Source organism: Aedes aegypti, chromosome 3, assembly GCF_002204515.2.
Source record: "Aedes aegypti strain LVP_AGWG chromosome 3, AaegL5.0 Primary Assembly, whole genome shotgun sequence".
In the NCBI taxonomy this organism is placed as follows: Eukaryota; Metazoa; Arthropoda; class Insecta; order Diptera; family Culicidae; genus Aedes; species Aedes aegypti.
The window spans coordinates 217837742-217863982 of NC_035109.1; the positions used below are offsets into that span (position 1 = coordinate 217837742).

At 39.6% G+C, this 26241-nt stretch overlaps 1 protein-coding gene and 1 long non-coding RNA gene across 2 annotated transcripts in view; one reads left to right on the top strand and one right to left on the bottom strand.

Annotated features, from left to right (window-relative positions):
* LOC5565745 overlaps positions 1–26241 on the bottom strand; it is a 583865-nt gene that overhangs the window by 87802 nt on the left and 469822 nt on the right. The gene's annotated exons all lie outside the window — the stretch shown is intronic.
* LOC110678779 lies at positions 14029–14938 on the top strand. Its single transcript, XR_002501933.1, has 2 exons — positions 14029–14535; positions 14598–14938. It is a non-coding gene; the product is annotated as an uncharacterized LOC110678779 (long non-coding RNA).

Below are 26241 nucleotides of genomic sequence, written 5' to 3' on the forward strand. Positions count from 1 at the left end.
TTCGGGTTGGAAATTTTCTCGACTTCCCAGGGCATAGAGTATCTTCGTACCTGCCACACGATATACGCATGCAAAAATGGTCATTGGCATAGTAAGCTCTCAGTTAATAACTGTGGAAGTGCTCATAAGAACACTAAGCTGAGAAGCAGTCTCTGTCCCAGTGAGGACGTAATGCCAGAAGAGAAGAGAAGATAGTACAGAAAATGCATTGGAAGAGTACTTAAGTAAAATTTTTCTAGGTTGCATCAATTTCGATATATACTCATACTTATATGAAATTTGGCGAATCAAGCTTAAGCTCAATTTTTTTAGATTTTCAATGAAGGAATTTTATTGATAAACGTCATAGGATGATTTATGGAACTTAATATAAAAAACAACGAAATTCACATAGCACAATCTGGAAAATCTTTTAAGATTCCACAGAGAAATAACATAAGGAATCTAGGTTAATCTCTCTAGGTTAATCTAGGATTTCATCAACCAGGACTTGGAATTTTCAGTTGGTACTTTCTCCAACATAGTACTGTACGCAATTGATCAGTTTATTCCTAAGCACTCGAGAAATCGTCAGCCCAATCCGCCATGGAGCAACAATCGTCTGTAACGCTTGAAAAGTTTAAAACGATCTGCTTTGCGTAAGTACTCAAAGCAAAAAACGCCCGCGAATAAACGTGTTTATAACTCTGCCAAATCTCGATACAAACGCCTGAATCAAAAGCTGTTTTCCACGCATCAACGGAAGGTTCAACAAAACCTTCGTCACAATCCAAAACACTTTTGGAATTACGTTAACGAACAACGTAAGGAATCTGGTCTACCCAATGTAATGTCCAAGGGAAATGTTGAATGTTCGTCCTTGGATGGTATTTGCGATCTTTTCCTGAGTCAGTTTTCAAACGTTTCCACTCAAGAAACTCTGAATGATGAACAAATCCGCAATGCTGCCAACAATGTACCAGTTCATCCACCAGTCGGCAACCATCCAATAGTTGATCCTGAACAAATTGGCAAGATTTGCTTCTCCATGAAATCATCGACAAGCTCCGGACCTGATGGCATTCCTGCATATATTTTGAAGAAATGCTCCATAAGTTTATCTACGCCTCTTTCTCGTCTCTTCAATCTATCTCTGCAAGTTGGATCATTTCCAGTGCAATGGAAACGAAGCTATATATACCCTGTATTCAAAAAAGGGAACAAACGTAAAGTCTGCAATTATCGTGGAATAGCTGCTCTTTGTGCCGTTTCGAAGTTGTTCGAAAAAGTTGTTTACAACTTTTTGTTTCATCACTGTCATCATTACATTTCGGAGTACCAACATGGTTTCATGCCGAAACGCTCAACTAATACAAATTTGGTGGTATATACAACTTTCATCGCTAAAGCTCCACTGAAAGGGAAGCAAGTAGATTCTATGTACACCGATTTCTCGGACGCGTTTGATAAAATCAATCATCAGATAGCTATTGCAAAATTTGAACGTCTCGGTTTCTCCGGATTTTTTCTTAGTTGGCTTCACTCCTACTTGAACGGCCGAGAAATGGCCATTAAATTAGGTGATGCTGTTTCATCCTACTTCCACGTTTTATCCGGGGTACCACAAGGAAGTCATCTAGGACGGGATATTTACCAATTGGTGTGAAACTAATCGCATGCACCTAAACGCTTCGAAATGCTCTGTAATGTCTTTCTCCCGAAAACGCATTTTGATAGATTACGACTATAAAATTCGATCCACATCTCTCAAAAGAGAGTCTGTTATTAAGGACCTTGGTGTGTTACTAGACCCAAAACTGACGTTTAAGGAGCATATCGACATCATTGCCTCTAAAGCCTCTAAAACTCTTGGTTTTATTTCCCGCGTCGCTAAAAACTTCAGAAATATTCAATGCTTTAAATCATTGTACTGTTCTTTGGTAAGGTCTATTCTTGAATATTCGTCAGTTGTTTGGGCGCCGTACTATCAAAATAACATATTTCGTATTGAAGCAATTCAACGGAAATTTCTGCGCTTTGCTCTGCGACATCTCCCATGGAACGATCCAATTAACTTGCCCAGTTGCAAGTTGATCGGATTAGAGTTGTTGAGTGTTCGCCGTGAAGTTTCAAAAAGTCTCTTTGTTTCCGACCTTCTCCAATCGAGAATAGATTGCGCTCAACTATTATCTCTCCTCAATATAAATGTTCCATACCGTCAACTTCGATCGAACTCCTTCCTATTTTTGCACGGTGCTCGCACAAACTACGGGCATCACGAACCATTTAAAAGTGCCGATCGTTCAACCGTTGTTTCAATGAATTTGATTTTCATCTTTCCCGTTCAACTCTTCGTAAAAAATTGCATCTGGTTCTGGCAAGCTAGGTTTAAATTAGTCATAATTATTAAGTAGATTTAAGTAATATTTGTATCAGTTGGTAACAAATGTAATAGTCTGTTGATACGAAAATAAGAGGAGGTTTTGCGCCCATTTGAGAAAGAGCTCAATATTGCTCAGCTCAAATGGGCTTTTCCCTGCTCCAAATAAACAAATAAACAAATCCTGGAGGATTCTAAATCTACTGAAAAAATATTTTTCTAGAGATATTTTTTCAGCAATTTATGGTAAAATTTTGACAAATTTACAAAGGATTTGTAAGAGTTAAAATTTGAGGGAAACCTGAGAAATGATTTCTGCAAACACCCTATAAGAAAAGTTTATGTATCCTGTTGACAAGCTGTTTAGAAGAGTGAATTGTGTTTTTCCAGGATTTTCAGGAAAACTTGTGACTCTTCCAAGCTTCTTGAAAAATTTCTCGAGGAAGGCGTTCCTGAAGATACCGTTTTGACTCATATTCCGAACACTTAAGGCCAACAGTGACTTCAAATGCACTTGGTGGGCATAAATTAGCTGCTATTTGTCAAAATTTCGATTTCTCCGCAATGTCTTAGCTGTTGGGTGTTCCGATAAAAATATTTATTTAAACTTATTTAGTATTGGTTTTACGTAAAAGTATGGAACAACATTTTGATTCAAATGCCGAACACTGTGTTCATTCTGTCTCATATTCCGAACACCTTGATTCAAATCCCGAACAGCACGAATAAATCATATTAAATTATTAATTTCGCAAATAAACTCATCTGAGCTAGTTTTACTGGCCTTGAACTAGAGAATCATCACTACATCGGGAGGTATAAAACAGATTGGAAGATGATTAAATTGGATTGTAATTGACTGTCATTTCCTGGTAATTTTATGATATATTTCAGCAAAACAATTCAACCTTATCACCATACAAAAACTGAGTGTTCGGAATATGCGTCTGTTCGGAATTTGAGACAAAATGGTAATCCTGAAAGAATCATTGAAAAAAAATTATGAAAATTTTTGTACGATGTGAGGCAAATCGTTAAATCTACGAAATCACTAAAAGTACGATGACCAAAATACACAAAAAACTATTTATTTCTCATAAATCGTAATTATTGCGACGAATATATCATCTCTGACATCGAAATATGGTAGGCCCCCCTAGGCCGTTTTCAGAAAAAAACTCTTGAGTAAATTTCCGAACCTAGGAAATTTTTGGATGATGGGATTCAAACCCACGACATTTAACAACAACTTGTTGGTTAGCTGCGTGTTTATCGCTATAGCTATTTGTTTCCCTCTAAGGAAGTTTAAGGATGTCAATCAACAGCACAAGAACAATAAAACAGTTGGTAGAAATGGTTTCGAAGCTCACAAATTCACCAGCTGAACACAATCTGGGAAAAAGATCAGCTTTGGGAGGGGTATAAGAAAAAGGTAATAAGTCCCATCTACGAGTCATGTGTTTTGGATGTTAGAGCCTTCATTAGTCATGTGGTTAGAGTACGCGGCTACAAGGCAAAGCAATGCTGAAGGTGTCTGGGTTCGATTCCCGTCGGTCCAGGATCTTTTCGTAATGGAAATTTCCTTGACTTCCCTGGGCATAGAGTATCATCGTACCTGCCACACGATATACGAATGCGAAAATGGCAACTTGGCAAAGAAAGCTAACTGTGGAAGTACTCATAAGAACACTAAGCTGAGAAGCAGGCTCAGTCCCAGTGAGGACGTAATGCCAAGAAGAAGAAGAAGAAGAAGAAGAAGAAGATAATCAAATCAAAATGAAATGTATCGAGTGAACTATCAATCCCCAGTCATTCGTTTTCAAATTAAATTAGAAGTCACTTTTCACATTTTTAACTTATTACTAATTATTTGATAAAAAAAACTAGAAGCACTAATACAGCACCAAAAAAAATTGTTGTAAATAAAACATTATTACTAACATGTGCCACCCTTCGTACCCAGTTCAGAAGTACACACTACACACGATTCCAACAAACCTTCATAATTAATGCTTGTTGCTAATGAACACTAAAACAAAAAGTTTCGATATCTCAAAATTAGTAAAACTAATAACTTAAGTTGTGTGTCTGATCTAGGAAGCACGTAACGATTACATGATAATTTTATCACGCCACTTAGGCAAACTTTCCTCTTCGACCCCAACGCCAACCGTTGCTCCTTATCAACCGTCAAAGTTTCCTAGCCCTAGTGAAAGATTCCATCCCCTCAGCTACCCAATCCATTACTTGATCCCTAATCTAGTAAATGCCGTATCGAATTACTCAGCGTAACTTTCGAACAAAAATGCCCCAACCCACGACACACGACAGGATCCAATGTCGGGAGCGAAGAACCACACTCTGACTGGAGGCTGCGGCAAAAATGGATGATAAATTGAAAACATTCGTCTTAGGAGCAACGTCTCCTCTACTGGTTAGCAATATTTAGTTTTATTTTCAACCCTCTTAGCGCGGAACACTTGATTTACACTGGGATAGAATCGGAATAAACAGAGGAAAAACTTCTACCTTTCTGAAATGACAAAATAGACATCTGGTGTTTGCATCAAAAATGGTCATCTCAATAAGGCCACCATAAGGTGGCGACATTAGACGTCTATCTCGTCATTCCAGTGAGCTTGAGATTTTTCCGTGTTTTTTTTTTATTCTTACCCAGTGTGCGACTGTCGAACGATATGCAGTCTGCCGCCGTGACTGGAGAGAAAATCACGTAACGTCTGTAAATTTGCGGCAATGTCGAGATTCCCAGAGTGTCGGTAGCTACGACCGACAAACGCCGCATGAATTCCCACATCCATCTAAAGGCCGCTCCGTGAAAGGGATAAAAGGCACTGGAACTCATGATGGAGAAGATCATGCCGTCATCTTTAAGGGGGGGGGGCAGGTACCGAGTGGGAGCCGTAGCAGGTTGCTACGTGAAAAGGGTTAAGAAAAGTCATCACCAAGAATAAAAGACTCCGTTCCTCAACTACCCACTACCCATTAGAATGATTCTATTCTAAAGCGGGAAACGGAAATGGAATAAGAAAGATGAAAAATGGTTTGCTATTCTTCGGCAATCGATTTGTGAATATAATAATAAAGTTTTTCTTCGTCTTTTCGTACAATGTCTGAACGAATGGGTGACGAATCTCATGGGAGTTTTTGATTGGGTTGTCGCTTTTGTGATGGGAATCACAGTTCGATTGACTTTGATTATAGTAATGTAATTGTTATGGTTTCATAAGTTTTGAAGTATGCAATCTTTGTTAGTACCGCAAATTTGTGAAAAATGTTTGTTAGTTCCGCAAACTTAAGAAAATTGCAAAGACTTGAGTCGCAGTCGTATTCATAACTTTATAGATAGTTATGAATACGACTGCCACTCGAGTCGTTACAATATCTAGAGAACTAATTATTTGTAAGAAAAAGTTGAGTTGGAAGAGGACAGTCAACTTTTTGAACAAAATAACTCTTTGTCAGATTTATCAGATACTTTGCCGCGTCATGTCAAATTTTCAACTATTCTAGTATTATTTGTTTTTAGTTGCTGCCCAAACCACGACGTCGAAATCACCTATACGCTCAGGTTGGTCAGGAGGAGGAACTCAGGCCGAATATTGGAAAGTTCAGTGCCCACAGGCTGACGAACGGAGACGGATTACGACTAATCGATTTCGTCACCTCCAAGAATATGGTCATTCGTAGCACCTACTTCCAGCACAGCCTTCCATATCGATACACAGCAGACAGAATCACAAATCGACCACGTTCTGATTGATGGACGGCACTTCTCCGACGTTATCGACGTCAGGACCTATCGTGGCGCTATCATCGACTGGGACCACTATCTGGTGATGGCCAAACTGCGCCCAAAACTCTCCGTCGTTTACAACGTACGGTACCGATGGCCGCCCCGGTATGACCTAGATCGGCATAAGCAACTGCGTACGCACAGCACCTTGAGGCTGAAGATCGGAAAAGGGTGAGCTCGATGAAGCCTCTCTTGACGACTGCTGGAGAACAGTGAAAGCAGCCATCAACAATGCAGCTGAGAGCAACGTCGGGTGCGTGGGACGGAGTCGACGGAACGATTCGTTCGATGAGGAATGTAGGCAGATTCTGGAGGAGAAGAATGCAGTGCGGGCGGTCATTCTGCAGCAAGGGACCCGATAAAACGTGGAACGTTATAAACGGAAACGGCAACAGCAGACCCGCCCCTTTCGGGAGAAAAAACGCCGCCTTGAGGAAACGGAGTGCAAAGAGATGGAACACCTGTGCCGGTCTCAAGAAACACGTAAGTTCTATCAGAAGCTCATCGCATCCCGCAACGGCTTCGTGCCGCGAGCCGAGATGTAAAGCATCTTGACGGACGAGCGTGAGGTGATCGAAAGGTGGAAGCAGCATTTCGACGAGTCGTCTGTCACCTGTAGTAAACGAGTTCATGGGAAGTTATCAAGTCGGCGATGGCCGATCGACAACGGACCTGATCTTTACTGTACGACAAATCCTTTAAAAATGTTGTGAATACCAGGTCCCAACGCATCACCTTTTCATCGATTTCAAGGCGGCATACGTTAGTATCGACCGCGTAGAGCTATGGAAAATCATGGACGAGAACAGCTTTCCCGGGAAGCTCACGAGACTGATAAGAGTGATGATGGAAGGTGTGCAAAATTGTGTGAAATGTTACGATTTTTACGAGATCCACTCAATTTGTTTGCTTCGCGAATGATATGGACATTGTCGGCCAAACATTTGAAAAGGTGGCAGACCTGTATACCCGCCTGAAACGCGAGGAGGCAAAAGTTGAACTGGTGGTGAATGTGTTCAAGACAAAGTACATGCTAGCTAGTCGGCCGAGCGCGACAGAGCTCACCTAGGTAGCAGTGTTACGATAGACGAGGATACGTTCGAAGTGGTCGACGAGTTCCTTGCTGAAGGTTGCAAATAACGTTAGCCGTGAAATACGAAGGCGCATCATCAGTGGAAGTCAGGCCTACTATGGCCTCCACAAGAAGCTGCGGTCAAAAAAGATTCACACCCGCACCAAATGTACCATGTACAATATGCTCATAAGGCCGGTATTCCTCTACGGGCATGAAACGTGGACGATGCTCGAGGAGGACCTGCAAACACTTGAAGTCTGCGAACACCGATCTTTGGTAATGTGCAGGAAAACGGTGTGTGGTGGCGAAGGATGAACCACGAGTCCGTTCAACTCTACGGCGAACCCAGTATCCTGAAGGTTCCCAAAGCTGGAAGGATACGATGGGCAGGGCATGTTGCAAGAATGCCGGACAGCACCCTGCAAAGATGGTGTTCGCTTCGGATCCGGTTGGTACAAGAAGGCGTTTAGCGCAGCGAGCTAGGTGTGCGGATTAAGAGCGCATCGATTTGGCGAGCGTGGGGCAGAACCGAAGATGGAGATATGCGGCAACGAACCGAGTATTGTGGCGTGAAATTGTTGATTTAGTGTTATCTGTTTAGATGTTAACTAAATAAATTAAATAAATCAGAAGTTTCTCCAAGGATTTTATCAATAGTTCCTTCAGAGATTCCACCTGGAATTCCTCCAGAGGTTATATCAAGAGTTCTTTAAGGATATGCATAACGATTTCTGTAAGGGATTTCATAAGGCGTTTCTCTAGAGATTACATCAAGAGTTCCTTCAAGGATTCTATCTAGAATTCTTCCAGGGAATCCATCAGTTCCCCTAGGGATTCCATCAGGAGATATTCTTCTTCTTCTTGGCATTGACGTCCTCACTCCAGACAGACGCCCGCTTCTCAGCTTAGTGTTCTTATGAGCACTTCCATTGTTGTTAACTGAGAGCTTTCTTTGCCAAAGTTGCCATTTTCGCATTCGTATATCGTGTGGCATGTACGATGATACTCTATGCACAGGGAAGTCAAGGAAATTTCCATTACGAAAAGATCCTGGACCAGGAATTGAACACCTTCAGCATGGCTTTGCTTTGTAGCCGCGGACTGTAACCAATTGGATAAGGAAGATCCCAATCAGGAGATATTCTAGGGATTACATAAACAGTTCCTCCAATGATACCATCAGGAGTTCCTTCAAAAATATTTCTAGCAATTCCTCCAATGATTCTGTCAGGAGCTAATCCAGAAATTCCATAAGGAGTTCCTTAAGAGGTTCCATCTAGAATTTCTCCAGAGATTCTATCAGTAGTTTCTTCAATATTTCCACCTGGAACTTCTCCTAGTATTTTATCAGAAGTTTTTCTAGCAATTCCATTCAATAGTTCCAGCAGGAAATGCATCATGATTTCTTTTAGGGATTTCATCAGAAGTTTCTTCAGAGATTCTTTTTGGAATTCCTCTGGAGGATTCCATCAGAAGATCTTCTAAGGGTTTACAGGAGTTCCTCTAATGATTCCATCAGGAGTTCTTTCAACAATATCTTTCAGAATTCCTCCAAGGGTTCCTTCGGGAGTTTATCCAGGGTTTCCATCAGGAGTTCCTTTGTGGGTTCCATCTAGAATTGCTCCAGGGATTCCATCAGAAGTTTATTCAAGGATTCCATCTGGAACTTCTCTAAGGATTCCATCAGAAGTTCCTCATCTGAATGCATCAGGATTTCTTTAATGGATTTTATAAAGAGTTCCTTCAGAGATTACATCAGAAATGTTATTAGGAATTCCTCCAGAAACTTCAAAAGGAGTTCCTATAGCGATATCATCAGGAGTTTCTCTAGAGATTATATCAGGAGTCATCAGAAGTTCCTTCAAGGATTTCTCCTGGAACTCCTTTAAGGATTCTATCAAGATGTTATCTATCAATTCCATCAGAAGTTTCTCCAGGGATTCCACCAGAAGTTTTTTTTTCAGAAATTACACCTGAAATTTTTCCAGAAGATTCTATTAGGAGTTCGTCCAGGGATTCCATCACAAGTTCCTTCGGAGATTCCACCTGGAATTCTTTCAGAGTTTCGATCAGCAGTTCCCCTAGGAATTCAAGCAGGATATCTTCTAGGGATTACATAAGGAATTCCTTCAATGATTCCATCAGGAGCTCCTTCATGAATATGTTTGAGAATATCTCCAGGATTCCGTCAGAAGTTCATCCAGGGATTCATCCAGGAGTTCCTACAGGGATTCTACCAGGAGTTTCTTTAGGGCTCTATTAGAGCAATTTCTTGGGAAATTCTTGAAGGAATCATCAAAGAAATCACTGTATGAATACCCAAAGAATTCACTTGAGAAATTCCTAAATACATATCTGGAAAAACTTTTCAAGTAATCCCTGAAGGAATTCCTAAAGGATTCTCTATGGCAGTTCTTGGAGGATTTCTTTGAAATAATCTTGCAAGAAATATTCGAAGGGATTGATGGATAAACTTTTTTGAGTATCCTCGAAGGAATTTCAAGTAATTCTTGAAGAAATCTCAGGACGTAGGGTCCCTTCAGAGATACCAGGGAGAATCTTGGAAGGAAACAGTGGAGGAATATATTGAAGGTTCCCTAGAATAATCCCCGGAGGATAACCAGGGGGAATCTCTCATAAATTGCAAGCGGACTAAATAAAGAAAAACCTGGTGGAATCCCGTGGAGGAAGTTTTGGGGAATTCTTTGCAGTATTTCTTGTGGAATTTCTGAAGGCTTCCTGGTGGAATCCATGGAGGAATTCTTGGTGGAATCCCTGAAGGAATTGCTTGATGAATCCTTAGAGTAATTCTGGGAAATTTTTGGAGCAAATCTCTGCATGTACTTCTGTATGAATTTTTGAATGAATTTCTAGAGAAAATCGTGCAGGAGTCCCTGAAGAATTCCTGGAAGAATGTTTGGATTAAGGTGAAGGTGAATCGAAGCCATAGTTCAAATTTTCAAGAGCACAGATCTGAAGAACCAATCATCTGTTTGAGCTGAAAACCTAATCGATTGGTCACCACCAGCTAGTGACCAATCGATTAAGTTTGCAGCTTAAACGGATGTTTGGTTCCCCAGATCCGTGCTCTTGAAAATTTGTAGTTTGGCTTCGATTCATCTTCACCTTAATCGCTGGAGGATTTTCTGGAGGAATCTGTGGAGGAATTCCTAGGGAAATAACCAGAAGAATCACTGGAAGATTTTATATAGGAGAAATTTCGGGTAGAATTTTTTATGGAATCTTATGGAGGGCGCTTAAGCCTAGGTTCAAGAGCCAGGACATGAGGAAGAAATACCTGTGTTCCACTCCAGGAAAGGGGGAGGAAACAACAATGAAGTGAGAATTAACATTTTTAGCAACGCCACTCCCAACGGTCAATTATCTATCAATCCTTAATGTAACGGTTGGTACGGTTGTCCCCGTTTCTTCCTTATGCATATTCGAAAACTTCAGTTTATCATGGTATTCACAAGTGAATAATTTGATAGCTGTTAGTTTTTTAGATGTCTTCATACTGAAGTCTGCACAGTGAGCCTGGCCATTGCTGATGTGCTACAAACATTGATACTGACAAGGGGGGCGGACCTGGTGTAGTGGTTATAACACACGCCTCTCACGCCGAGGACCTGGGATCGAATCCCATCCCCGAGATAGTCACTAAAAATCCAGTGACGACTTCCTTCGGAAGGGAAGTAAAGCCGTTGGTCCCGAGATGAACTAGCCCAGGGCTAAAAATCTCGTTAATGAAAAAAAAAAAATTGATATTGACAAGAAAATACCTGAAAGAATTCCGGTATTTCCAGGACGCTCTTCAATATTGGCTGTGCAAGCATTTAGAATAGAACAGAATAGAAATCCCCGGAGAAACCTCTCGAAAATAAGGGTATGCGATATGGATTTTTTCCATGTCGATACGAAACGAAACGATACGCGGAATATCTTGCGCTGATAATGACGAAACGAAACGAAATTTTAAAATGTTTCGTGTAACTCGATACGAAATCAAATATCTCACGGAATTTTTCGAAACGAAACGAAATTTTTAAATTTGTTTCGCGGAATACACGTTTAAGTTTTTTTTTCTTGTCAAAAGCTGGAAATTTGACCATAGGCATAAAAACGTATTTTTAAATCCTCTACCATATGGAAACCTTAGTGTTGCCTAGCGGAATCCTTACATGTTTTGGTAAGACTCTTTTCTGTTTGTTTGAAATTTTCTTAATAACTTTATATGGTTTCATTTCAACATATCTGACATTCACACAAGGCAATGAGTGGGTTTAATTTAAATGTTGTCGAAAAGCAGTTACAAACATTTAAAACAATCTCAAAAATATCGAGAGTAGCCTAAAATTAATTTGATTTTTAGAAATGCCTTACAATTTTTTTAATCATGTGGATGTGATGGTATGCTAATATATACCATAAAACATGGAATAATAATATTCATTTTTTTTACTGTACTGTATGCTTTGTGGCATGAATGAATGAGATAGGGGACACAAGTCGATAAGTGATCATGAAAACACTAAACTGAGAAGCAGACTCTGTCCCAGTTGGAACATAACGCCAGAAAGAAACGCCAGAAAGAAGAAGATAAATAAGTAGAACAGAGGAATCATTGGAATATTTGCTTTAGTATTTGCTGGATTATTGAATTAAATTAATTTTTAAAGAATCCATCAACACATACCTAAGAAATCAATCAAGATAAATTTAAAAGAACTGCAAAAGTAATAAACTCCAAGAGATATTGCGGCAGCAACTTAACCAGGATTGCCTGTTGGTGTAAATTTAGAAGTTCCTAATAAATTTCTGGAAAAGCCTTGAATAAACTGTGAATTAATTCTTGGAGGGATCAAATTTGGACGAAAGCAAACTTTTAGAGTAAACCTTGTAGAAAATACTGAGGGCATTTCTATTATTTTGAAAAGCAAATACTGGAGAAATGATCCTATTCCAAAATCTGTGAAGGAATTTCTGGACGATTTCTGGAAGAATTAAGGATTGTTGATATTATCTCATTTTCAGATTCTTTGTTTAAAACTAGTAGTCCAAAATCACATTTTCACTAAATTTTGAGCCTCGAGAGTATTGTAAAAAATATTTGAAAATTTCGAAAAAAATGTTTTGAATCTGGACTACATAGCATAGAGGAACCACAAATAAGGCTGACAAGTTCACCCATGTTCGTTCAGACAATCCGTCTTTCAATGAGCTAAATTTAATGTATGGCTCATTTTTTTTCTCGGGATTTAGATGTGCGAAAATCAAAAAAAAAAAAAAAATGTTGCGCTTTTCCTTTGTGAAATACCCTAGGTACCCCAGCAAACTTGAATCTATATCCGGAACCAATTTTGATGGTGCATGCAATGCATGAATCAAATTTATAACTGATTTGGCGAAACTAGAGAATTTTGAAACTTGATGTCGGTATTGAAAAGGTTAAGACTTTTGCCTTGCGGCATTTGGCTTCTAATACTTGTTATGATATATTATCAATATTCGCATTTTTTTTTGATTGGGGGTCGTGAGGAAATTATGTCACGTTATAAGAGGAGAGAGGAGTTGGTGGTGTGGTACAGCGTGAATAAACCTGGATTCACTTTTCGATATAAAATAATGTACGCATCTACCTTTTTTAAGGTGAATATAAATCGAAGGCATACCTCAGAATTTCAAGAGCAAAAATTTAACGAACTCGACAGCGGTTCAAGCTGAACACTTGATCGATTGGCCATCGAGTAACCAATTGATAGAGTTTTCAGCTTGAATGGACGTCTGGTTCTTTAGATTTGTGCTCTTGAAGATTTAAGGTATGGCTTTGGATCACCCAAAACAACGCGATTTTTTACGGCGACAGCGACAAACCATCGCTGCGATTTCGCTGCTACATGTAGAGTTTTATGAAACAACATCGAAATCGCGGCTATTTTTTGTCACCGTTTGTATTTTTGTCGCCATCGCGGAAATAATCGCGTTGGTTTGGGAGAGCTGTTCTTATACTGTGTTAAAAGTGCGCGCGCATCAATAATCTGCACCACCTGAGCAAATTCAGAACATCAGGGACTCACGCTCCGCAGCTTTTTTGACATTTGTGTACAAACAATTATTGCGATATATTAACGGATTTGCTCAAAAGAACACGCGATGTTTCCCGGAGGAAACCGTGATTTTGCTTGCGGTAGTTCATCAAACGCAGTTGTTCCTTTCCTGGGTTATTCGCCGCGAGGAATTTAGGACAAATTGGCGTTTTTGGAAACTTTACAACGGCAGTGCAGTTTATCATATCCTGCGGACTAGAGTGCCTGTAAATAAGAGTGACGTCATGTTCCAGTTTTGACAGGTCTCCTGCTCGATTAGAACGCGGATTTGTATGGAAATGACAGTTCGTCGCTGTTCCAATTTTGACATTGACGCCATTCTTATCTAGATCCACTCTGCTGCGGACTAGTCAATACTACAGTCATCCAACAGTTATGGATAGCACACAGATATGGATCAAAGTTGGATTAAACGGAGAATATCTCATCAAATAGAGTAGCAATTACGCAGAACCTATTTTACCTACGCGAACCATAAATCTATACAGCATCGCAATCAACTATAACATGCTTAAACACTTTTGTTCCATTCGTAGGATATAAAATTTCATACATATGCCTAGAAGCGTCGATTCATATTTGTGGGGCATTGAAACCCATACCACAGTTGGTCGGTGTTCAGACAGACCGGACTAGATGATATTTTGGCGTTCTAAAGATACGTTAAGGACTCAATTGAATGTGATTTTTCCTATGCTATTTTTATACAGATGTATCATCAAATAGATAAGTTCCATTATTACAGCAAATAACACAAAAATTTGGATATTTCGCATGCCTGGGAAACGTTTTTCTGAAACCATGAAAAAACACTTGGTTCAGTCTGTCTGAACACCGACCAGATATGTATCTAAGATATTAAGACGATTCCTGAAGAAACGCCAAAACGTACACGGAGAAAACGGAAAATACTAATTAGAGTGCTTTTTATTACATTCATGCTATTCTTTTTGTATAACCATTGCAAATCATAAAGAATAAGCATCACCATCTTTAAGTTTATACCTTTCAATGCATTTCCAAAATGTATATTTTTGCTTGAATTTTGTGATGCCAATGTTACTCTTGCAACTTAGTGATGTTATTTCAGTAACAGCACCATGTTCAACGGCTGCTCCAAGTTTTTGCTAGCTTCAGGGAGAGAAAATTGTGATATACAGCGATCTTTCTAATGCTAAAGGTGAGTTGATCTCAATCATCATATTGTGTTTTTTTTTTTCAAACTTATACATCCTTTTGCAGAAGCAGGAAACGGAGCTGATTCGGAGATTCAAGAGCAGAAACAAACTTCAACGTATCCATCGAGCTGGTTGTTGAAGCATTTAAGGCTTGATCGGGATTATTAACATCAACTGCAAAAGATGAACCAAACTATTAGGCATAACGGATCATCCACGATAAGTTCCGTTTTTTCCAGCCAAATCAGGATCAGAATGCTGTTCGCCAAGAAATCATTCAATGACGGCAACTCCTTGCACATGCTAGTGAGTAAAGTACAGAGGAAACGAAACGATGGCGTGCACTTTTCTTCATATATTATACATTAAATACAGCTGGGACAAATAAACATGTTTCTCCTTGTTCGTTTCTGTTTCGATCCCATTGATTTTTTGTTTGTAAATAAAAAATATGCTTCATTTATGCTTAATCGGAATTATCAGGCTTTTAAGATCCGAGCATATAATTGCTGAATATGCGTAAGTTTGAATAAAAGCCGTTTATACTAGCAACGTATATTGGCAAAAAATGCATGACAAGGGGTGAATAGATCAAATATGGTTTTAGTATGATAATTAAGCTATTTAGATTGCTTTTATTTCTGCGTGTATGCTTTAACTTGCACACCATTCGTTTGCCTCGCAGATAATTTGCTGTTATAGTGTTCTGATCCCTGATATGAGTCGATTTAATCCGTAATACGGACCCATTTTTGACTGTAGCTATGAGTAGAAGCGAACGCTTTGCCTTTTTTTTTGTTCGAAATTAAACTTGAATTTCGCGAAATTCCGTTTTATTCCGTTTGTTTTCAATTTTCCGTGGAAATGTTTTAACAATTTGTCGAAACGAAACGAAATAGCAAAATACAAATTTCGCCTGTGCGAGTTCCGTGGAATTCCGCGGAATTTCGTTTCGAACCGTATTTGACGGAATCATTCGGTATTTCGCATACCCTTACTCGAAAAGCCCTGGTGTAATTCCTGGGGGAATTGCATATGATAAATATTTGAGGAATCCTTGGACAAGTTTTTCAAAAAAATGCGTGATATGATTCCTAGGCTGAACTTGTGGATAAATTTATTAAGGTATGTATATCGATAAAATTCCTGATAGAATCCCAAGAAGAACTTCCTGGTGGAATCCCTAGTATAACCCATAGATTCTTGAAAAAAACTCCAGAGCAGAATAACTATAGAAAACTACTAAAAGATTTTGGATACAATGTTAGGAGAAGTTTCCAAATCGATGACTGTTCAGAATAATCATCGAAAGAGTCCTTCATAATTTTAGAGTTTTTTTTTCGGAATACTTCGTGCGAGTTATAACTGGAATACCTGGATCAATATCTATTTATCCTGGTACTCAAATTTTTGAAAGTTCTAAGCAACGCTGCTTAGATCAAGAAATCTTCCCAAATGTATGGAAGCGACGGAAATTGGTGTAATCTGGGGCTTTTGCTAATTCTCTTCTAGAACTGAGCGGTTCTGGAGCCACTTAAATCAAGAGTCTTACAGATTATATGCTTTGAAGATTAGAAGGGTAGCTTCGAGCTTCACATTATATATCCATACATCAATTTGATATTCCACGCTATTTTATACTGTTCATAGCAACACTGAAACTGCACACCTGTTCCTGAATACTACAATTTCTGTTTTCAGTAAAACCTATCCTGGCATATCCGGATGTAACATGACTTCATTAGCAATCATCACCGGTACATCCGGAAAACAAAACATCAAAAAAAACTTCCTCCACTAAACATGTTCCTCACTCTTACCTTGCTGACCGGTTTCGTCTGTTTACGGTTGGTTTAATATCATGCTCAAAGTTAATATCCCGTTTATGGCCTGTTTTCTTTTCCGTTCCGGCATCTGCACCGGGCATGTCACCATCAGAATCTTCTTCATCTTGGCTAACTTTTTGACATCAAAGCACGCAGGACCCGAAATTGTCACGATACTTGGTTTCGGTCCATGTAGCTCTCCGTACAGATAGGGAGGAAGGTGGGGAATTGAGACTGCGTCTGTTTGCTTGTGTGCGCTGAAGCAATTTTGGAAGGAGTTGTACGACCGCAATCTCGATCTTTTCTGCCTCTTTATTTTTCCTCCATTTCCGGCCCGTAACTACTCGACAACGACAAGGACAGTGCCGAAATGTTCACCCACTGCACCGAAGGACCCACATCTATTGACTTACGCAGAGGAAAAAAGTGAGATTCTCTTCTCATCTCATCTCTGGCCTCCAACCGGCAGGATGTTTAGTGAAATGAGGCGTCTAGCTGGCTAGGATTTACGTCAACGACCAGTGCTCATAAGTGAAAGTGGTTCTGCCTGCCGGCGGTCGAGATTCTAGCTATTTGGGTGACAGTGCAACGATGATGGAATCAAATAATAGCTAAGCAGGAAAAAACGTCTGAGGGAGAGACATCACCGTTGCCGCAAATAGTTGCTAAACGGATTCAATAAATAGTTATGACTATCTCATTACTACAGGAAATGAGCGCTAAATCTTGACATGTAGTTTACGAGGATTAGGCTCTTTCAGACCAGACCAGACAATATGACTTCAGCGATTGCCACCCCCCTTGAAGTTTCCAAAGAGGACGCACCGACAATCTTCCTAAAACATAAAAGGGGGAAAGCGATGACAAAGAAAATTATGATTATTATTGAATCATTTTCTAGCTTCCTTTTTATTTCACTGTCGTTCGCAAAGCCGAACAAATCCTTATCCTTTTATGTGTTGATTTGATTTTTCCGCTCCGACCGCCATCCGGAAAAAAGGAACCGTAGTCCTTACACTGAATATGCATACACATATGAGACATGAAGATGAAAATTCAAAATATTTCATCGTGTCTCAAACGGAAGGAGTGACAAACTTTCCTACTTCTGAAGTTTCCATGCCGAAGAAATACCACTTGGCGTGGAATGTTAAGTATCTTGCTGTGTGACAAGCTGCCAGCTCTCTGCATAAACAACTGTGGGCGAAGAAAGCTTCCTAGCTCGAGAGAGGTACCTCGCAATGCAATAGTCGTCTGGCACACAAAAGCAATAGAACAGCCCGGACTTTGCTGTCGAAAAAACTTTACCGTAGAAATATATTAAGAATAATTTATCGCTTTTCGCGAGGGGATGAGTTCGCTTGGCGGAAGAACTTCTTCGGAGAAACCCTGGCTCTCGGAAGACGTTCGACAAGGTAGATTCATGTGTGAGAGTGGATTGCCCGGCTGTGAATCACTTGGAGTTTTCCAATTCGGATTATGTGGTCTTTTCGGTGGATAATTTATGTATTAATATACGTAATAATTCGCAGACAGAGCCCATTTTGGGAAGGTTCTGAGCGCACTGGGTATCTACGTTGTTCACAACAAGAATTATCAACGTTATTACCCATATAATGTGCCTTAATAGTATTATGCCAAACGTATTATTCAATATGTTCTATTATGTTTAAATATAGGAAATTGATTATTAGTTGGTGTACTAAAAATGTTTTGTCAAAAATGAACACTCATTGCCGCTCGTCTCTTCTCCTGTCAGTTTTGTGAGCTTCTTTGTATATCAATGCACTTCGTCAATTTAAACTTAAAAGTCGTCAAAATCGTTATTGGTCATGACATTTCAATGGAGTCTCAGCGGCAACTCATTTTACCCATTGGTGCACCGCTTCTGGTGCGACAACGCGTTCAAGGTTAGTGCTTTGGTATCCTGACGACCCAGAACTGATAAGTCATTATGATTGATGCTAATCAGCCAAGTCCCCAATGGCTGACCAAATCCAGCGAAGAGTCCCTCGGTGATAGAAACACGCGTTACTTGACGCTAGAGTAGAAGTAGAATGCCGAATTAGACCCTGTTCCCAGGTGCCTCGACGACCTTCTTTTTCATCTTTCTGGTGTTATGTCAATCAGAACTGAGCCTGCTTCTCAGCTGAGATTCGAAACCATGACCCACAGCTTGGGCTTGTTGAATAACTGCGCGTTTATCGCTACGACCATCTCGGTCCACAACGACTTATTACCGATATTTAGTTACGCCAATCTACCCGATTGGGGATCTAAGATTCACTGATCGCGAACCGATGATCTTTGGTTTTCACATCATTTACGTTGTTGCGAAAACATAATTAACGTTACCTCTTCGTTTATCGCACTCCATGTTTAATCGAACATTTACTGCATACTGTCTTTTCTGACAGCATCTCAGAGTAGCCTCAATTGATTCGTCATAGACAACTAGGGTGATGTGGTTGGAGAAGCCTACAATCTTAACACCCGTCGGAAGAAGCATCCTCAGTACGAAAACGTACTTCGCATTCCATAACATCGGGCCCAGGATTGAAATTTGAGGTACTCGCACGGTAACTGCACCGGTTGAGGAACACAACTGCACCGGTATCTTGAGGCGGTGGAGTGTGTGGGCTATCGCTTCCATCCTTGCGTTGTTGAACACATTCTTCACATCCAGAGTGATGACGGCGCAGTAATGGATTTCACGACTTGTGCCAGCTTTTCGTTCGTCACTCTCGCCACTCCTTCTCCTTCATCTGCTGCATACGGCGCTGGAGGCCTTGGGCTTGTATGCTGATGAGGGAAGAGTACATCAATTATCGATCACAAGAATTTGGGCGACTTCTCTTGAGGCGCAATGGCACCTTTGGTCTTAGCCCGTATCAATATTATGCGACACCCCACGGACTCGAATTGGCATTCTGGAACACATGTCTGAATGCTGCACCGCGTTCTTCTCTTTGTACTAATGTGCGTGAGCAGATTCAACCAGATATCCCTCCGGGCATACCTTCACGTGGCATTTTTTTTAGAGATTTCTTCAAAGGATCCTCTCAAATTATTCAGGATTCTCCACCGATTCCTCCGAAAATTAAACCAAAAAAATCCTCAAGTAATTTCTTCAGGGCTTAGTGCAAGGCTGCCTCTACAGATTGCTATAACAATTTCTTCAAACATTCCTTCAAAACTTCCTCTAGAAGTTAATACCAAGTATTCCAATACGCATTACCGAGGAATAACGAATTCTTTCAGATACTTCTCAAAGGATTCCTCAAGAAATATATCACCAGAAATTCCCCCAAGGATTTCACCAGGACTTTTCCTCCACAAGGAGTTTAATTCCACAAGGAATTGCTTCAGAACTTCCAGCAGGATTTTTTTTCAGCATTTTTTTTCCAGAAACTTTTCTACATATTCGTCCAGGGATTTATGCAAAATCTTCCCGAGGAATTTCTTCAGTGATTCGTCCTATATTTCGTTCAAAAATTCAACTAAAAAATTCTCCAATGTTTTTTTTTAAGAATTCTTCCAGCGTAGCTTCAGGAATTTTTAAACAGATTCTATCAGGGTTTTTTTTTCCTGTAATTCCACCAGGAATTTATCTAAAAATTCTTTAAGAGATTGCTCAAGAAATCCCAATCAAAAAATTAATGTAGGAACTACATCAAATGTTCCACCAAGAACTTCCACCAGGAATTGCCTCAATAAAAAGTCTCCAATGATTCTTTTAGTGATTTGCCTAGTAATTCCCCCACAGATTCTTCCAGAAAATCCTTCACCGAATTTCTCTAAAAAATCCTACAGAAATACATTTAGAGATTTGATCCATTAACTCTTACAATGATTCAACCCAGACTTTCCCCAAAGAATTGAGGAGTACCTCCAGGAATTGTAGCAACAATTCCTCCAATAATTCTACCAGGAAGCTGTCAGGGATTCCACTGGATATCACCAGGAATTCTCTTAGAGTTTCTGCTTGAATTTTTTACAGGTTATCCTCCGATTCTCTTCTAGGGAATCTTGACAAAATCCTGTTTAAATTCCAGCAGTGTTTCTTCAAAGATTTTTCCTTATATATTTGCAGGGACCCTACGAAGCATTTGTCCTGGGATTTCTGCAGGAATTGCTTCAAGAATCTACCAGAAATTTTTCCGAGGGTTCCTACAACAATTTATTCATCAATTCCTTTCAGTACTTCTTGAAGGATTTTTTGCAAGGAATCCTCAGATTTCCTTGCAGAATTCCTCAAGAGGTCCTTTCTCCCTCTTTTTGGCATTAACGTCCCCACTGGGACAGAGCCGGCTACTCAGCGTAGTGTTCATTTTTGCATTCGTTAATCGTGTGGCAGGTACGATAATACACTATGCCCAGGGAAGTCAAGGAAATATCCAATACGACCGACCGGGAATCAGCATGGCTTTGCTTTGTAGCCGCGGACGCTAACCACTCGGCTAAGGAAGGCGCTTTCCCGGTCAACCAGTCAGTGATTTTCGATAGCGATCGATATCGATTCGTTTTGAATTGTTAGCGATCGCCATCGTTGGACAAAGATCTATAAAGAATAATGAGGATTGATTGATCGGGTTAGGAGCTCCTTTATGGATTGCTTTAAACATTTTTAAAGTGATATATTAGGGAATTTCTCAACGGGAATCCTCCAATGATTTCTTTGGTGATTTTGCCAATGATTTAAAAAAAAAAATGTTCCATGGATTTTTCCAGAAATACTCCATAAAAATTCTTTCAGGTGTTCCTACAGGGATTCAACGTGAAGACACTCAGAAAAATGCTTTGATCAATCCGAAAAGATTTGAGTTAATTCCATGGAGGAATTTCTGATAACCCTGAAGAAAATCCTAATAAAACACTTGAAATATTATGGCACAAGTTCTGGTGAAACTCTGGTAGATTTTTCTAGTGGAAATTCTAGCGAAACTCTGGTGATATTTGCAGTGTTATCCCTAGAAGAACTCCTGGAGAAATTACTCAAAAAACTTTTCTCTCGAAGAATTACTGGTGAAGTAATTAGAGATAATACTGGTGAAGTCTCTGAAGGAATTACTGGTGGAATCCTTATAGGAAATTGTGATCAAATCCCATAAGAAATTTGTAATGTGATTCTTGGAGTTTATCTTGAATTCCCGGTAAAATCACTGGAAAATCATTGGGTGAGTTTCTGAAAGAATTTCTTGTAGAATCCCTATGATAATTTCAGCTGGAATTCTTGGATTCTTGATGGCAATCCTGGAGAATTACCTAGGGGAATTCAAGATGGAATCTTGAATCTTCCTTAGAGGAAATCCCAGCTGAATTTTCGATGGAATTTCTGGTGGAATTACTGAAGGAATTTCTGTTTTTAATCTCAAAAGGAGTCTCTGGATGATACACTGATCGATTCCCAAATTACTGTAATCCTTATAAGAAATAGCTGGTAAAATTGCTGGAGCCTGAAAACCCTCAAGCATCCCTGGAGATATTCCGCGAGAAATTAATTGAAAAAATGTAGATTTCCAGGATTGATTCCTTAAGGATTCCCGAGAGGAATCCCTTGATGAAATTCTGTAAGGAATCTCTTGAGTGATTCCGGTGATGAAATACTTAAAACAAATTTCTAGTAAAATTCCTTAACCATCAAGAATTCTTGGAGATGTTCCGGAAGAAATCCCTTAAGAATTAATTCCTTGAGGAATTTCGGAAGGTATCTCTTGATTAATTCCGAGAGAAATACCTTTGCGAATTTCGAAAGGAATCCCTTTAGAAAATCTGGGAGGACCCCTTGAAGAGTTCCTGGAGGAATCCCTTTGAAGAATTCCTTAGAGAAACCCCTGGAAGAAAATTCTGGTTGAATCCCTTAATTAATTTCGGTGGGGAATCCGTAATAAATAGCTTAATGGGACCCAACATAACCCTATATGAATTCCAGATCGAGGATCTGACAAAAATTTTGATGAAATCCGAGAAGGTGTTCATGATGGAATCCCAGGAGGATTTTAGAATGCTATATTGCTTTGATGTATTTCTAAAGGAATCCATGGAAGATAATCTGATGGAATCTCCCAATGAAATCTCCTGAATAACTCTTGTTGAAGTCCCTAGATAAACTTTTGATGGAATCCTTGGAAGAACTCTTAATGTAATCCATGGAAGAATTCCTGATCAATTTATTAGAGAAACTCTTGTTAGAATTTCTGTAGGAATTCTAGGTAGAATCTCTGAAGGAACTCTTAATGGAAACCCTGGAGGAACTACTGATAAAATCAGGAACTCCTGATGCAATCCCTTGAAGAACTTTTGATGTAATCCCAGGAAGAATCTATAATGGAATCTCTGAACGAACTCCTGACGGGATCCCTATAGGAATTCGTGATGAAATCCCTAGAGGGATTCCTTATAATATGCCTGGCGGAACTCTTTATAAAATTCCAAGTAGAAATCCTGATAGAATTTCTTGAGTGACCCCTGATATAACCTTTAGATGAATTAAAGGTGCAATTTCCGAAGGAACTCTTGATGGAATCCCTGAAGCAACTTCTGAAAGAACTCCTGTAGGAATTCCAGGTGGAATCATTGAAGGAACTCCTGATGAAAGTCCTGGGGTAACTATTGATGTAATTTCTAGAAGAACTTCTGTTGTTATCCCTGCAGGAATTCCTAATTAAATCTCTAAAGAAACTCCTGATGAAATCCTAACAAGAACTCCTGTTGAAAGGCTCCTGATGGAATCCCTACAGAATTTTTTGATAGAATCCTTGGAGGAATTGCAGGTGGAATATCTAAAGAAATGCTAATGAAATCAGAGCAAAGAAATGCTGAGGATGTTTGGGTTCGATTTCCGGTCGGTTCAGGATCGTTTCGTATTAGAATTTCCTTGACTTCCCTGGGCATAGAGTAGCATCGTACTTGCCACACGATATACGAATGCGAAAATGGCAACTTTGATAAAGAAAGCTCTCAGTTAATAACTGTGGAAGTGCTCATTGAACACTAAGCTGAAAAGCAGGCTCTGTCCCAGTGGGGACGTAATGCCTAGAAGAAGAAGAAGAACTCCTGAAGTAATCTCCAGCAGAACTCTTGATGTAATCTCCGGATAAACTCTTGATGGAATCTCTAAAGGAACTCCTGTTCAAATTTCTGAAGAAATTACTGATAATATTTCTGAAGGAATTTCAGATGGAATCTCTGAAAAAACTCCTTATACAAACCTTATAAGAAATCCTGATGCATTTCTGATATAATCTCTGGAGGCATTCCAGGTGGAATCTATAAAGGAACTTCAGATGGCATCTCTAGAGGAACTCCTGATGGATGGAATGCCTATAGGAAATCTTGATGAGACTCTGGAGGAATTCGTGATGAGATTTCTGATGGCACTCCTGATAGAATCTCTAGAGGTTTTTCTTATGATAATCCTAGAAGAAATGCTGATGGAATTTCTCGAGAAACTCCGGATATCATATCTGGAGGAATCTAAAGTGGAATCTCTGAAAGAACTCTTGATGGAATCCCTGGAGTAACTCCTGATGAAATCTGTAGAAGAATTCTGATGGAAGCCCTAAAGCTACTCCTGATAGAATCTCTGGAGGAACTCCTGTTGAAATCTCGGAGGAATTCCTAAAGATATTCTAGAAGGAACTCCTGTTGGAATCAATGGGGGAACATCTGATGAAATCCCTAGACAAACCCCTAATGGAAACCCTGGAGAATTTTTTTATAAGTTTTTTGATGAAACTCCTAAAAGAATCCCTCGAGGAACCTTATGATATACCGAGAAGAAATCCTGATAGAATTCCTCGAGGAACTCCTGATAGAATCTTATGAGGAATTCCAGGTGAAATCTCAACTCTTGATGGAATTTCTAGATGAACCCTTTTAAAGCGCTAAATGTACTCCTGATAGAATCCCTATAGAATCAGCTGATTGAATCTTTGGAGGGATTCTTAAGGCTAAGTAGCCCGTTATTCGTTTTGCCAACAATGATGACTTTTCAGCTTGCATTTCTAAGTGATAAAACTCTGTTTTGATAGTTTAAATTGACTTGCAAAAGTATCACTGTACACGCTAACATGCATAAAGTATGCTGATACTTTTTCAGCTGTGTCAGTGCAACACCGACTTATTTTCTTTGATTCAAAATCGTGAGTTGAATAAGCAACAATCATCAACGACGCGTACAAATTTCAATGACGGCCTACTTCGCCTTAAAGATTTTCTTGAAGAAACTCGTGATGGAATCACTGAAGGAACTCCTGATCAAATCTCTAGATGAACTCCTGTTGAAATCCTTCTTCTTGAATTCCTCAAGGACCTACTGATATAATCTCTAGAGGTACTCCTGACAAAATCTCAGAAGGAACTCTTGGTGGAATCCTTGGAGGAACTCCTGATGAAATCCGCAGAAAAACTCTGATGAAAGCCCCCTGATGGAGTTTTAGTGGAATCTCTGAAGGAATTCCTGGTGGAATCCTCACAATAATTTCTTACGGAAACTCTCCTGATGGAATACTTGGAAGAAGTTTTTAAGGAATCTCTAAGAGAACTCCTCATGGAATCCCATGGGGGATTCCTGGTGGAATCTCATAAAGAATTTCATGTGTACTCTTGGAAGGAATTTCAAAGGGGATGCTCACAGAAACTACTTGTTAAATCACTGAAAAAAAAACTCCAATACCCAAATTTTTATTTTCGATCTAAATATCCTTTTCAGTTATCTAAAATCGTTCTTAAAACGTCTTGGGAAATGATTTGTTTTGTGTTTTTGAACATCCTTATCATTTTTATTTTTTTCTTGAAGCCTCTTCTAGTTACTGATTTTTGGCAGTAATAAAAATTAAAGTTTTTACGGTACTTTTAATAGCACTGTCAAGGGGCCCACATAGCCGTAGCGGTAAACGCGCAGCTACACACTATGTCTAAACCAGCCGATTATGCAAATCGAATGTACCTCGGATTTTTTTCCGCTAGGGTTCAGTATTTGGGTTATATTTTCATAATCAAATGGTTCACGTCACGAAAATCACGTTTTCCTACACATTTCAGCCCATACAAAATGTATGGGAAAAATTTCACCGATGGAATATTTTGAAACCTTTTGATTATGAAAATATAACCCAAATACTGAACTCTAGCGGAAAAATATCGAGGTACATTCGATTTGCATAATCTGCTGGTTTCGACATAGCGTGAGCTATTCAGCATGACCATGCTGAGGATCGTGGGTTCGAATCCCGCTGGTCGAGGATCTTTTCGTAAAGGAAATTTTCTCGATTCCCAGGGCATAGAGTATCGTCGTACCTGCCACACGATATACACATGCAAAAATGGTCAATCGGCAAAGAAAGCTCTCAGTTAATAACTGTGAAAGTGCTCATGAGAACACTAATCTGAGAAGCAGGCACCACCAGCTAGTGACCAATCGATTAAGTTTTCAGCATAAACGGATGTTTGGTTCTCCAGATTTGTGCTCTTGAAAATATGAGGTTTGGCTTCGATTCATCTTCACCTTTAGCATGTAGAAGATGTCATGATTGTGCCTTTCTTAACCGAGTGGTTAGAGTCCGCGGCTACAATGCAAAACCATGCTGAAGATGTCTGGGTTCGATTCTTGGTCAGTCCAGGATCTTTCCGTAAAGGAAAATTTCCACACGATACACGAATGCGATAATTGCAACTTTGACAAAGAAAGCTCTTCGTTTATAACTTTGGAGGTGCTTATAAGAACACCTAGTTGAGCAGCTGGCTCTGTCTCAGTGAGAACGTAAGGCTAAAAAAAAGAAGAAGAAAAAGATGTCATAATTAAGGAATTAATAGAAATTCAGTCCGAAAAAACTGTTTAAATGGCGAGTCTTTGACTTTTGAAGCGTCCGGCACTTCGAT